The sequence below is a fragment of the Periplaneta americana genome, chromosome 17, assembly GCF_040183065.1.
Source record: "Periplaneta americana isolate PAMFEO1 chromosome 17, P.americana_PAMFEO1_priV1, whole genome shotgun sequence".
NCBI classification, from domain to species: domain Eukaryota; kingdom Metazoa; phylum Arthropoda; class Insecta; order Blattodea; family Blattidae; genus Periplaneta; species Periplaneta americana.
The window spans coordinates 19,716,269-19,732,407 of record NC_091133.1 but is presented as its reverse complement, the minus strand read 5'-3'; the positions used below and the strand labels follow the sequence as shown (position 1 = coordinate 19,732,407).

Sequence of the window (16,139 nt, the reverse complement as noted above, 5' to 3'; positions counted from 1 at the left end):
TCGGCAATGCTGAAGAGACGCCCGTATTTTGGGACATGCCGAGCAATATGACAGTTGACAATAAAGAGCCGAAAAGCATATCATTGAGAACAACTGGAAATGAAAAACAAAGAATCACTGTGATGCTGGCGGTTACGGCAGATGAAGGAAAACTGCCTCCGTACGTTATTCTGAAGCGTAAAACTATGACCAAGGAGAATTTACCTAAGGGATTAGTGATTCGTTGCCAAGAGAAAGGATGGATGACAACCAAACTAATGGTGGACTGGCTAGCTACGGTTTGGAATCGCAGACCAGGTGCGCTGCTCTGTAAGAGGGCTATGTTAGTATTGGATGCCTTTAAAGGTCACCTCACACCCGAAGTAAAGAAGAAAATTACTGCATTGAAGACAGACCTAGTCGTCATACCTGGAGGTATGACATCAAAATTGCAGGTGCTTGATGTCGTCGTGAACAAGCCTTTTAAAGACCATCTCCGAAAACAGTATTCGGATTAGCTTCTAGAAGGGGGTCATGCATTCACTCCATCTGGGAAGATCAAGAAGCCATCTGTCAGCCTTATGTGTGAGTGGCACATGATATCACCAGATTCAATCATCAAAGGCTTCAAGAAATGCTGCGTGTCTAATGCTCTGGATGGCAGTGAGGACGACGTACTTTGGGCGGAGAGTGATGAACAAAGTGACAGTGATGAAACAAACACCAGTACCGGTAGTAGTGAAGTCAGCAGTGACATTGGAGAAGACAGTGATTAGTTGTACCGGTATTTTTGGTGATTTACCCATGTAATACCGTAATTGAAGAAAAAGTGTTTAAATAGTGTAAACAGTTTTGTAACTGGATAATGTGACATGTAAATTTCACTGCACTCAATTTTCCTTTTTTTCTCATTCTGCACTCAATTTTTCTTTTTTTTTTTTTTTTTCCTACTTTCCCCCTAAAATTAAGGGTGCGGCTTACACTCGGGCCAATACGGTACTTGCAAGAATTGTGACAGAAGATGAAACATGGCTCCACTATTTTGGACCGGAGACAAAGGCAGACAATGGAGTGGCATCATGCAAATTCACCAAAGAAATAGATTCAAAAGTACACCTTCGGCAGGAAAATTTATGGCTACTGTGTTTTTCGATTCAGAAGGACTCTTGCTTGTGGACATCATGCCATACGGAAACACCATTAATTCTGATGCGTATGTTGCAACTCTCAAGAAACTTCAAGCTCGACTGAGTTGTGTTCGACGACATCGGGAGAAGCTGGATGTTCTGCTATTGCACGACAACGCACAGCCATATATCAGTCACAAGACCACAGACCAGATCAGAAAATTCAGACAGACAACAATGAAACAACCGCCTTACAGTCCTGAACTGGCACCATGCGATTACCATCTCCTTGGTAAAATGAAGGATCCCTTCGCGGAACGAGGTTAGAAGATGATTCCCTTGTACACGCTGCTAAAGAGTGGCTCTGACGTGTTGGTCCAGACTTTTACCGTGCTGGTCTACAGGCCCTCGTTCCTAGGTTACGTAAGGCAGTTGAAAGGGACGGGGATTATGTGGAAAAGTGACATTTTGTTCCTAAAGGATGCATCTACATTCTGTGAAAATAGCAAAGCTGTAGGATAAAAATATAATTTTTAAACAAATGTTATGCATTACTTTTGGAGTTACCCTAGTAATATAGGCTATAGGAAAGTCCGTAATAAAAGTGTTCACCCTTTCACGGCAAAGAAGATCCCTTTTCAATTTCAATTTTTACTTTGATTTCATTCTTATTATGTGTTGATATGTATTTCTATGTTTTCTTGCTATGAATATTAGACGGAATTATTATGTTTGAAGTCTTGTAACAATAAATGAGAATTTCATTTGACTTTAATGAATTTTTCCACAATTCTTCTACCTCTCACGAAATTATCCATGTAATATCACGAAATTACCAAGGTTATCACGAAATAACCAACTTTTTAGCTTAAGTTGTAAAAGTGGTTTTTGGCACTTGTTCAAGAACGTGTCCAATCTTTTATGTCTCCAGATTTGTACAGCAAATTATCGTCTTTTAGATGAAAAAATCGGAATAAGGATATATTTACACATTTGCATTTTAAATTAATTTTCATGAAATTATCACGAAATTACCAATGTTTACCCTATACAATTAGGCCCTAAAATGCTTATAACTTCTAAAACATTCCTGTTAGATGGAAACCTATAATGTTATTCTCTTTAATGGGCATTTCTCAACATATCTTGAAAATGTATTTCATTATACTTGGACAGAAAATATTGTACAGAGTGTCATGAAAAATTTTAATGCGGGAAAAAATGAAAAAATGTGTTAAAGATTACAGGCGATGCATATGTAAAATGTCGACAAAATATGATGAAAAACGCAAATTTTAGTTTTATGTATAATCTGACACGCTTCTTCATTTAATTTTCCATAATTCTGGCCATTTAAATGCCAACAACGCCATTTAAATGCTCCTGCATGAGAAAGGAGTGGTGCTTTTCATACCTTGAACAATTTCGTGCCTTACAATGTTATCAATAGTTTACTGTTATCAATTTATTATCTTGATCTATCATACATATTATATGTATAAATTAATTTACTGAGCACTCAAATAAAATGAACATTAATTTTCTGTATTGTACAGATAACAGTTGATCGAAAAATTTCACATTCATTCTTGTGAAGATGAAAAAGGTATCCTCATGTTTGCGTCATTAATAATATTAGAGCATAGGGAATACACTTCGTGGAATGTTCCAAGAACATGGGGGATGTATCCAATATCGTCGATTTTGTTTATTGTGATGACGAACATGATGAAATAGTTGGGTTTGCTATCTCTTTAACCTCCATTAAGAATTCTTGCCGCACGTAGTTGCATGTGTAAAGTCGCGAGTTTATCAAACGCATGCGGCTAACCACACATGACCAGTCATGCCAGTGGATTAGGACCCTAAAAGGAAGGTAGAAAATAGTAAAGATTGGAGAAAGCTGAGTTTGCAGTGAAAGACGTGACCTTGGACAGAACACTATGTATGTAAGTTAACTCACATTCACTAAAAAAAAAAAAAACTTCATTATATTACAGATACATTATAATGCGGGTGTAAAACATGTTCACTACACATGCAGTATAATGGGGTTCTACTGTACTATCTTGCTTGCTAATCCTACCAAGTACTGGTACACAGCCATGGCCACAATCATCATGACTACCACCACCATGACAATAACCAATGACCACAACCACCTCCATTGCCACCACAACCAAGGACCATCATCACGAAGACGATCATCATCACCACTATTACTTCAGGTTTCACAAAATGTAGCAGGCCCTGTTGCAGAAATGTAGTGTATTATGTAACCAACGATAACAGAATAATAAACCAGAATTTTTCCAGAAAAAAAAAAAATGTTAATAATATCTATGTCAGATTCAAACATCTTCAGTGTTAATAGTTATGACTTTTTTATACAAATGAGTGACGTCAGACATCCTGCTGAAATGTAACTATGACAGTTTTCGTATTCATAGGCTGAAGTATTGTTTATTGTGTTCAAAAATGTAATCATCACAATAAATAAGTTAAAACTGACCTAAGTTTTTATCTACTCTATGATAAGCCTACTACCTCAAAAATTGATGTATACAATAAAATGTATACATTAACTATGAATTAGTACGTATTACGTGATTAGAAGGAGAAATAACTACAGACTAGCCCATCAGATTTAAATAGAACTATTATCTTTGACTATACCAAATTATGGAGAAATTGGTATCTTCCTACAAGGGAAAACATATCAAAATTAAAGGAAATGATCTATGAACCAGACAAATGTTGTCCTATAATCATACTGAGCAGCAAATTGTGCCCTCCGCAAACACATTTATATTTGTAAAATAAGTATTTATGAAAATAACTAATACCCAACTAGGTACATGATATGAAAGGATATACTAATGTGAATATTTCTATGCTGCATTCCTGAGAATATTTTATACTAAATTAAGCATATTTAAGAAGCAGAAATTAAGTCAGATTGAATTACAATTGTTCGTTTAAATGTTTGTGTTCAGAAGAACATTGTTTTTCTAAACACATGATGGCACTTAGTTTCCCCGATGTATCAGAAATACTTTTTGTAAGTTACATAATTAGCACTACGCCTATATTGTCTTATAAGAACCAGAGATGTCGCCTATTGCTCAGTCTGTCCCATCTGATTAAATCAAACAAATGGACGGTTGAAAATCCGAGATTCTTATTCTGAATATATTAATATGTTATAGCATCTAATAGCTTAATTAAAATTACTCAACACCACCTTCCAGTAATGCCTCTGATTGAAGTTCAGTCTGCATGTAGCTAATCAGCAATGTATGCAATGGAGGGGAAAAGGAACTGGCCATCCTACCCCATTATCTCTTGATCTAGTTGCCTCATAAGTGGTACCTTGTTGGTATCACTTGTGAGGTTCAGGCCTGTCTTCGGACAGTTGACTAAACAACAACCACCTTCCAATAAATAAATAATGCCCACAACTCTCACCATCAGACACTTTCACAAAGTTCCAGTTGTCACATAATAAGACAACTGTTAATACATTAAAGGTAAGTTTTCCAAATTAAACTGTATTAGACCTAAACCAAACCAAACTAAAACAATGGAATCTCATCTCGTTAAACTGTTACATGAAACATAATTATTTTTAAAAGATAATACACGATATTCCTAATGACTTAGTTTACAACATTATGAAGTTGAAAATTACATAATTTATTAATGCAGGTATTACTTAAGCTTTCTATTAATCTGATAATTATAACATATGTGTGAGTTATTATGATATGTTTTTTCAACATCCATCTCAGCTGTTACATGAGAGAAAACCATACCCAATGCAATGACACATATGGTGGACAAGATCACAGTTAGGGTTTTCCTCAGGATTCTCCCATTTCCTCATATTAAGCATCAACATCATTTTGTCCACGCTCCATTCCATTAGCATTCTCTGATCATCAGCTGGCTAAGAGGGCTGGTCTAGGGATGAACAGGAGTGCCTGATTTGAAACCTAACACAATACCCGATGGTGTGGTTTGGAATATATCTAGTTGGGAGATTAGCACAAACAATCTACAAGATCAGAGTGCTGGATCATAGTGATCTTCCTCCAATTAATCAATCTTTACACAAACGTTTGAATGTCATATGCTAGAGCATAAATCTTATAAATTCAACTTTCTATGATAAAAGACGGCAGCAATACTCTAAATATGCTGCCCTCCAAAAAAAAACCGTAAAAGCTAGTTTTTCACAGAAACCCCATCTGAAAGTAGAAAAATGAAATTTGCTTCTATTATATCACCACAGAATTATAAAATAATTATTTCTACACAGATGTATAGCTTAAACAATGCTTACAAAATATATTATCAACAATACCATTATTTATAGCCTTATTGTTTTAAAGCCCTAGCATGCTAAAATTTGTTGCATTATCATAATAATAATAATAATAATAATAATAATAATAATAATAATAATGGCTTTATTTAACATGGCAGAGTTAAGGCCGTAAGGCCTTCTCTTACACTCAACCAGGATTAAAACTTGCTTACACAGTTGAACATAAAACTTGATCGGAATTAAGTAATTACATACTGATACATAATGAGATCAAAAGAGGTAGTTACATAAAATTTACCTCATAAAATAAAAATAAACATAGTGAAATACATATTAATTTGTTAGAATCAAATACGAATCACATAAAAACAGAAGCCGATAATTCAATAAAAAAGAAAAATGTACACAGTAAAAATAAAAACATAACACATTAGTATACATATTAATATTAGATTGCAATTAAGTAGGATTTACATAATTAAACCAGAAACCGACAATTGAATAAAATGTACACAAAAAATAGATTAATAATAAAAAACAACATAGTGGGATACATATTGGCATTAAGTGATAAATAAACACAATTTAGATAATAAAAATAAGAAACAAAAAAAATAATAATAAAATAAAAATAAACAGTGGAACACATTTGCAACATGTTAGGTCTGGCAACTCATCATAAGATATGTTTCTAATTTACATTTAAAGGAAATTAAAGTTCGGCAGCCCTTGATTTCATGCGGCAGAGAATTCCAGTGACGAGAAGCAGCAACAGTGAAAGACGAAGAATAAAGAGATGATGTGTGCAGTGGTATTTCTAGAGTGTTATATTGTGACCGAGTATTTAAGTTATGATACCGAGAAAGACTGTGGAATCGGACAGATAAGTAAGAGGGAGTAAAAGTGTGCAAAATTCGGTATAAGAGAGAAAGGGAATGTAACTTTCTCCTCTCATTTAACCTGAGCCACAATAATTTATCGAAAGAAGGCGAAATGTGGTCGTAATAGCGGACATTACAAATGAAACGAACACAAGCATTATGAACACGTTGCAGTTTCTGGGATAAATCCACCCTAAGATCACTGAATAAAGCGTCACAATAATCGAAATGAGGCATAATAAGAGTCTGTACAAGCGTCTGCTTTAATTTAGCTGGATAGTGGTACAATCTTTTTAATGAGTGAAGAGTGGAAAATACTTTCTTGCATGTGTGTTTGATATGCGTGTCCCAGGTAAGGTTAGATTCAAAATGAACTCCCAGGTTTTTTACAGTTGAACTGAATGGAATGATCGCTTTATTCAGAGTCACAGGAGGAAGGTTGAGCTTATTAATATCGGGGATTAATCTTTTATTTGAAAATAAGATGGCCTGTGATTTATCTGTATTTAAGTTAAGTCCGAATTGTTGAGACCAAGATGAAACGGATTCGAGATCTTTATTGAGTCTATTAATACAGTCACTTAGTCTATCAGGACTGCAATATTTAGTGTTAAGATTTAGGAGAAAAGTACACATAAAAATGCCTCTAAGCTGTGAGGATTTGGTGATTGGAATTGCACTTGTAAATGAAGGCCGCAGCTACCACTATGTTGGCAAGATCATGGGTACATCCTGCAGAAGTATCCTTCAAACTGTAAAACATTTCCAGGAACTTAATACTTTAAAGAGGAGACTCACATTAAGTCATCCAAGATGCCACGGAAGCCCGTTTCTTGAAGATGAAAGTCCTATGAAATTGACACCTCACTGCTACTGAGGTATGAGATCGCCTAATAAAAGTATACAATAGAACAGTCAATGAGAATACTGTAAGAAGAAGCACACAGAGACAGATCTAGCCTCAAGAAGTCCTGCCAGAGACCTAGAGCTTACTTCAGAACACTGAACAGCCTGTCTATGTTCTGAGCAGAGACATGAACACTGGACTGATAAGCAGTGAAGCCAAGTGCTTTTCAGTGACAAGTCTAGATTCTGGCTAAGGTCACCGGATGGAAGGAAAGATTGTGAAGAAGATCTGAAGAATTCTTTGCACCTTATAAATACTTTCTCCCATAGGAGGCCTTTTGGAGGAGGCTCTATGATAGTGTGGAAAGGCATAACTTCAGATGCCTGTACTGAGCTTGCATTCATAGAGAACAGATCACTAACGGCACAATGGTACATTGAAGAGATACTTGCTGATGTAGTACCTTTTGCACCTTTCATGGACGAAAATTTTGTACTTATGCACGACAATGTATGTACCCATGCTGCTTGGTGTGTCATGGACTATCTCCAGGAGGTAGGCATTTCAACTTTGAACTGGCCAGCAAGGAGTCCTGACCTCAATCCTACTGAGCATTTGTTGAGCATGCTTGGACGTCATAACCAGACCTGAGTTTTCACCACCCCAGCACTACACTATGGGAGGCACTACAGAAAGAATGGGAGGAAATATACAGGAGGGTATCTCGGCTTTGGCCATGGGCATGCTAAGAAAACTCATTGTGGTAATAAGTGCTAGAAGTACCAATAATACTTGTTACTGATCATAAAATGAACAGTTTTGATGTTTTGACTGTATTGTATCAAATGGATGACCAATAAATCGTCTGTTTTCATTTATGCCAAAATTGGCATATATATATATATATATATATATATATATATATATAGACACACACACAATTTTTAACAAGATTATGATAATATTACATTTATGTAAGCATTCTTAAAGCTCAAAATCTGTGTGGAAATAGTTCCATAGTTTTGTGAAAGAAAAATTAATTTTTCCATATTCAGATGGTGTTTCTGTATTAAAAGAAACTAGATGCCATGGTTTTTTTCTTTTTGGAAGACAGTGTAGAAATTTTTCAGCAATAATCTAAACTTTCTGAAGAGATAATTATGTAATTATTGATATCAGAGTAATAGATACATTTACCTGAACTGGAAAGGATAATGTAATTCTAGTAAAGAACTGTTAAATACCAGATATAGAACAAAAATATCATTTTTAACAAGAACTTTACAATTAATCCGGATTTTTATGTAATATTGATCCTAAAAATATGTAATTAAACCCCTGTACTAAATATGTAGGCCTAATATCAAATTTGCAAAAGGAATTGTTTATTTTAAAAAATTATTATATTTTAAACAAAGAAATATATACCATTAACTTTATACAAATTACATATTTATATGCCACGATATAGTTTTTGGTATTCTAAATTAATCAAAGCATGAAGCACAGTGTGTCACAGAAGTTAATTTCCATTGATGATAAAAAAATATATTCTTATATACCGAAAACAATCTCGTAACATCGCAAGAAGTTATTGGTGCATATTTAAACAAATGGATGTGGCTGATAGTAATGTCTTCTAGAGAATTCCATATTTCTTCACTGAGGATCTGGCTCGGGCAGTGAAGTGACATGAGGTTGTTATGTAGAAAGACATATCAATCATCTAGGTTTTTTTTGAGTACAAAGAGCAAGATACCAGGATTAGCAGCAAAATTCCAGGTTATACATGAGTGGTTGCCCTGTCCTGAATGCTGAAATAATGTATCCCATTACTTAAATACTGACAACTTAAAAATTGTATAAATAGGCTATTTTTTTGTAATTATCTGTAAGTACTGTTTTGGTTTTTCATGAAATTAATGTTTTAAAACTTTTTGATTATTATTCTTAATGTGAAAACACATAGAAAAAGTGAGCAGAAACAATTGTAGTTTTCATTTTATTATGTTTACGTACTTATGGATATCAGCTGATTGGAAGTGGTGGTCAGCCATTTTATATTTTGATGTGTATATAAGAAGACGGGAACCATTTTGATGTGATGCATGTGCTGAGGCTGTAATGCAGTGTCGGTGTGACGTCATCTTCATGTGAATTTATTTTCGTGTGTACATTCCAGATCAAATCAAGTAGTTTCCTTCGTTGTCTGGTTATAAATTTTGCATATACGAAGGTTAGGTTTGGTTAGTTTATCGTCACCACAGTCTAGTATATGGGTCATTCTCACGAAACCCATCACATTTCTTTCCCCTGCATAGAGTTCTGTAATGGCTTGTAACTTGAAAAATGTCTCCTGTGTAAAGAATATAGGACTATTACACCTAATTATTCACCCTAAACATATTACATTTTCTTATCGTCATGCATAGCAGGAATACCCAAATATATGGACATCGTGGATGTCCTGCACTACAAAATATAAATTTCAATAAATATTACCTTCAAACTATAAATCCAATTACAAAAAAACACATTGTATTCGAAAGTATGTTAAAGGAAGTAAACAGCTCATATACAACTGTTTCATAGAAATGTTTCAATGTCACTATGAAAGTGGTGTAGTTTTTGTCCACGAATTTTGGGCTTTGGCATGGAACGGATGATTCTTCGCTTTGAATTTGCCACTTTAAAAGAGAAGTTCAATGTGGTGTTCCCAGAACATTCGGGAGATAAAGACAGTGAATTGCCAGTGCTTTCTCAGACATACGGAAATCTGCACTTGGATGTCAAGTTCAAAAGCAGCATCGAATAGCAAGTGTTAATTTTTTTAAGTGGACACTGTGGATAAAGTGCCAGCTCAACTACACAAAGGGGAATTTTCAACTATTGGGTAAGTATTGATTTCATAGGCTACTTATCAAATATGACCAGAAAAATTAATATGCTTAAAAGTAATTAGAACACACAAGCACAAAGTCTGAAATGTGGACACCATGGCTGTAAACACCATGCATTTATTTAGAACGGGATATTTAGTTCACAGTCCATGATAATTATTATTGATGTGATGTTTATGATGTAGATGGAAACATAAGGTCTCTAGGATTACGTAGTTCTATATGGATACAATATTGCGATTGTATCATTCATTTGTATTACACGATGAGTGATGGTAAACTGATTAGAGGACAGAAAAAATATGAGAATAAGGGAAGGACAAGAAAAAAAAGCTTCAAGACAAAAATTTATAAAAGTAAGAAATCAGACATTTAAAAAAATGTCAAGAGTTGAAACGTGCAACTTGCAAGGAAAATAGAACCAGAGCGTTTATGGCGAAAGCAGATCCTGAAAAGCATGCTGCTTACATAGCCTCAGAGAGTAAGAGATGGTTTGAGAGGAGGAAGCAAGGAAAAATTGAGACAGTTTTGGCCATAACTAATAGAAAATTAAAAGAGCGAAGGAAAAATGAAGAGAATGGACGAGAGAATATTGCACGAAAATTAAAAATAAAAAAATGTATTCAACAATGTAACCACAGTAATTTGGGAAAGGATGCAAAAAGCTCTCCTGCTAATAAATAGTAGTGAAGTTATTCCAAAATTGAAAGTCGAAAACATTAAGCTTAAACATTTAACAGAAAAATGGAAAAAGCATTATTAACATATAAAGAAGAATTGAAATAGGCCTATGCTGTACTTCATCTTGTATCACGGAGGAGAAAAAAGCAATCTTCCTTGCGCACTGCAGTTCGCACTTTGCTAAGAAGGTGTCTAGTTCCTTCTGACATAAAAAAAAAACTGATTCTTGGAGAGGTGCTAGAACAATAATTAAAATCTTCATTCTCTTCTGTCGGATATGAAAGTAAACAAATAGTAAGACACAGCATATGTGGCAAAATAATTAAGAAGTATATAGTTTCTCACACAGCTGTTCGTCAGAATAATTCCTACAGACAAAAGAGTAGCCACAGTTTAGAGTAAAAGCATCCCTTGATACAATAAAGGAGCATCAGTACAGTAGCATAAAGAAATTCCAAACTTGTTAATTTTCAATGAATTGAGTTGTTATATCTGTAAATTTCAATGTGTTCACCATGATATGGGTCATTGAGAATTTCCTATTGTGTAAAGGAGTTGGTTTGTGTCTTCTACAGAAGTGCTTCCTGTTTTCTTGTAGGGCATAAGTGTTTATATAGGTACTAATAAAAGAATCAGAATTAAAGGGTAAAATGTTTATCATTATTGCAATTGTTACTACTATAACTGTAAATCATTTCTTATTTCCATTTAAATAATAGCTTCATGGAATAAGTGAAATCAGTCGGCTGAGGAGTTTGCCTGCCAATCTGGAGTTTCAATCAGGCGTGGGTTCGTTTCCTGCTTGGGCTGATTAGCTAGTTAGATTTTTTTCGAGGTTTCCCCAACAGAAAGGTGACTGTCAGGTAATCTCTAGCGAATCCCCAGCCTCATCCCGCCAAATACTATCTCACTATCATCAATTCCATTAATGCTAAATAGCCAAGTATTGATACAGCGTCGTTAAAAAACCTACTGAAAAATAAGTGAATTCCAATATTACATTATTGTTTATAAACATATAAATTTATGTGTTTATCACTGTTGGTGATACTATTCACATTATTAATTAATAAGTTTGCGAGCGAACATAAATACTCATTTCATTTTGTAACATGGCTCAATCGCATTATATCTAATAAAAATCAGTTAATATTATTATGAATCATAATTTGTGACACTTCATTTTCAGTACTGATTTCAAGTCGGTGTGTGAATCAAATTGCCTTTACCGAGCTATAGAAATAATCCACGAATTAAAACTGTAGACACCGTGGGGATGCTGTGGACACCGTGGAATCTGAAAATTGATTTTGTTTCATTTCTCGTAGCACACAAAGATTTAGATATGACCACTAACATACCTGACTTATCTTTCACACCTTTAACCAATACCTATAAAAAAATTAATCTCATCACAATTACAATTGTTGCCATTTTTGGGTTCTAAAGATGACGTTTCATGAGAATGACCCATATACAGTCACGAAGCTTGAGTTGTTGAGGGTACTAGGAACAATTGACTGTGCCGGTACTATTTTGCATTGTATGTGATGAGGCGATAGTAGCGATCCTAGTGGTTAGCAACTATCTATGGATGGATATTCCCTATGTATTGAGCTTCGTGACTGTATATACTAGACTGTGCAGTCACTTTGACATTAGTTGTGAGTATGGAAGGTGCGTGTTGTTCTACGTCTCGTGATGTTAAATTGTGTGCAGGCTGCGGTATACGTGCTACAGAATTTCATGGTTATGTAAGGATGAAGAAGAGTTGCATGAATGTTTGTTTGGTCACAGAGTTTTGTGATAAATATGTATGTGAAAATTGTGGTGAATCTGCATTATTTTTTCATTGAAATGGTAATTATCTGTAAGCACTGGTTTTGGTTTTTTATGAATTTAATGTTTTAAAAGTTTATGATTATTATTTCTAATGTGTAGTGAGCAGAAAAGAATCATAGTTTTTTTAGTTGGTTATTTAACAACACTGTATCAAGTACAAAGTTATTTAACGTCGATGAAATTGGTGATAGCAAGATGGTATTTGGCAAGATGAGGCCGAGGATTCGCCATAGATTACCTGGCATTCACCTTACAGTTGGGGAAAACCTCGGAAAAAACCCAACTGGGGATTGAACCCGCGCCCGAACGCAACTTTAGACCGGCAGGCAAGCGCCTTAACCGACTGAGGCACGCCGGTGGCTAAAATCATAGTTTAGATTTACTATATTTACGTACTTAGGGATATCGGCCAACTGGAAGTGGTGGTGAGTCATTTTGTTTTTTATGTTTATAAGAGGACAGGAACCGTTCTGTCATGGAGTGTGGGAATGGTGTGATATTTATTACGTGAATTTATTTTGGCGTATAAATTCCAGATCAAATCAAGCAGTTTCCTTCGTACTGTGGTTACCCATCTTGCATATACGAAGGTTAGGTTTGGTTAGTTCAGGTTTTTATTAACAAGTCCGCACAAGATTCTATCGCGAGCTAGATGTGTATAAGTCAATATTTGATGGTGTAACATTAATTCGATTGTTTTCCTTTTGTTTTTATCACTTTGACATTAGTTCTGACATTGGAAGGAGAACAGTATGAAGGAGCATGTAGGTTTTTGTTTTGTCACAGTGTTTTGTGTCATAAATATATATGTGAAAATTGTGGCTCAAGTTTGAAGGCAGATTGGAAATCTGAGTAAATGTCTATAATTACTGGTTCTGTCCTTTCGACAAAAAAAAAAAAAAAAAAACATTTCAATAATCCCCGATTTTTGCCCTAAAATTAAAACACTTGAAAAAATTAGCAGAAAGAGTTAAAATTTATTTTTTGTTTTTGTGAAAGTTTTGTATTTTTAAGTTACTTCCGAAATTTGGGAGTTTTCAGATTTTAATTTTCCTTGAACTTTTTTCGAAATTTTAACGCTTTCTGATCATTTTTTCTAAGTGTTTTAGTTATTGGGGCAAAAATCGGGGGTTTTTGGAATGTTTTTTTGTCGAAAAGACAGAACCAGTACTTAAAGAGATTTTTTTTTATAATTTAGTCTATTTACCACTGTTGAAATACTTATTGATAATTAAGGTGTTTAATAATCGACATTTGGCATGAATGTTACTTTTATACGTAAAAATATGTAATTATCTTAAAAATATGTAATATTGTGTGAAATATGTAAAAATATACAGGCCTAATATTAAAAAATTAAATAGGTAGGCCTATGCCTTTATTGGTCTTATTTGCTTAATTCGCCAACATTTTAGGTTTTCAGAGAGACAGTACATACTAAGGGAAAAATATGTTATTACATAGAAATCCAGACTCTATTTATAACATTGAGCAGCAATCAATCAATATGACCATCTCACATATTTTAGCATTATAGGCTATATGTAATTCCAGTAGGTCCTATACCTTTCACCATTAAGGAACAGATTGTACAAGAAATAAATTAAAATATTTTGGATACCCGATCAGAAGAAATGTATCAACTGGGAATCACAGAAGGATGCAGAAGACAGGGTATGAGAAGAATAAGATGGTCGGACGAGATCAAAAACACTAGGCCTATGCAAAAACACTGGTTGCAGATAATCAGGTTAGAAAAAAGAAACAAATAGAGGTTTACAGTGAAGCAGGCAGCAGAGAAAAGACAAAGTAGTAATATAAGACTGGCTACCTGAACTGCTACTAACAGAATTACCAGAGGTGGTCCACGACCTTGACAACTACTACTAAGCCTAGGACTGACAAGGTCGAAATAACACTCACCCTCCAATAATTTACAAATTAGGGTAATTTGCTAGGAGACGTCGTTGCATATAGACCACTTTTACACTAAACCTAACCTTAGTGTATACAACGTATACTAAAACACTAACCTAGCCTAACGTAACCTGTCACAGATTAAGGAAAAGGTTAGGTTAGGTTAGTTTAGGGTTTTAGTATATCTTGCAAAAACAAATTTTAGGTTTAGTGTAAAAGTGGTCTATATGCAACGTCTCCTAGCAAATTACCCAAATTAAGAAATTCTGGTTGGGTACGAAAATGGTAAACTTAGCCAAACTGGCTACTAATTATGGCTGGTACGAAATCGGCAGATATGGTTGCTGTGTTAATCAAATTCGTTATATTAATATGCATTTAAATGTACATTAATTATTCACTACTTCTTAGTGCATAATTGACTTTTTTAACTGGTCTAGAGTGACAATATTAATTGTAGGTATAATAATAATTCACATACTAACCACTCTCTCGATTTCACAGCAGCAGCCACAATTAACTGGTTTGATTAACATTACTCGTGAATATAGGCCCTATAATTATTATTTTTGCCTACATACATGTGTAGGCTATATTTAATAACTGTACATAACTGAAAGCTGAAGAGAAAAGCATATAAGGAAAGCACATACATATATGAAAACAGTTTACAAGTTCATACGTAACTTCAAACTGAAAAATAAACCATGTAAGGCCAAGCCACCAAGAGTAACTTTACGTTTTACTTATTACAGGTAAAACGTCGTAAACGAACATAAATTCTAGAAAGAGTATTACGAATTGAAGAATATGTTCCAGTTCGTTAATGTACAATTTATAAAAAGTAAGATGGGCTATTTTTCTTTTTGTTTATTTGTTTGAAACGTTCTCATTTTCTGAATAACATTCATGTTTACTATACAGCAATTCTAAATTTATTTCAACATTATTATTTCTAATGTACTTACAATTAATATAATCTCATATTAGACGGAATAAAAGCAGAGTTATAACTGCATAGTCACTCTCCCAAAACATATAAAAATGAAAACTGTCAAGTTCAGTATAATTTTCATATGTTTACCTATTTTCATCCGCCATTTGCTTTTCTCGCAGCCTTCTAAAGCAGCTATAGAACAGTCATTCGATCTCTTTCGTTGACTGCCCGTATATGTCAAAATGTGTATGTATGCAGAGCCTTCTTTAGTTACAAGCCGGAGCCATACGTCGGCAACACTGTAATTAACTATGCAAATCAACGAGTCTTTCTAACTCATTGATGCAAATTTAGTCTTTCAGGTGAAGCGTCCTGTAAAGAAGATTTGAATAATTTCAAGGGAAAAAATTGTTCCGGGGCCGGGTATCGATCCCGGGAACTCTGGTTGAACGTACCAGCGCTCTCCCAACTGAGCTACCCGGGAACTCCACCCGACACCGTCTCAACTTTTCCCTTTATAGCCACACAACTCGCGTGGGCTGACGAAACGCCGAGACCCACATCAAGTGCACACAAACTCTGTGTGACTTGGAATAATTGTGGTTTTCTGTTAACATACACAGTGACGTATATATTTTGCAAATCTAGTCTTTCAGGTGCAGCTTCCTGTAAAGCAGATTTGAATAATTTCAAGGGAA

General features: G+C 34.6%; 1 protein-coding gene across 4 annotated transcripts in view; it reads right to left on the bottom strand.

Annotated features, from left to right (window-relative positions):
* Positions 1-15,608, bottom strand: part of LOC138693212 (serine-rich adhesin for platelets) — a 103,622-nt gene extending 88,014 nt beyond the window's left edge. For all 4 annotated transcript variants that reach the window (XR_011330252.1, XM_069817000.1, XM_069817001.1 and 1 more), the window contains exon 1: positions 15,473-15,608. The gene's annotated coding sequence lies outside the window, so the exon portion shown is untranslated. The remainder of the gene's footprint in view (positions 1-15,472) is intronic.
* Positions 15,609-16,139: the final 531 nt, after the last annotated feature.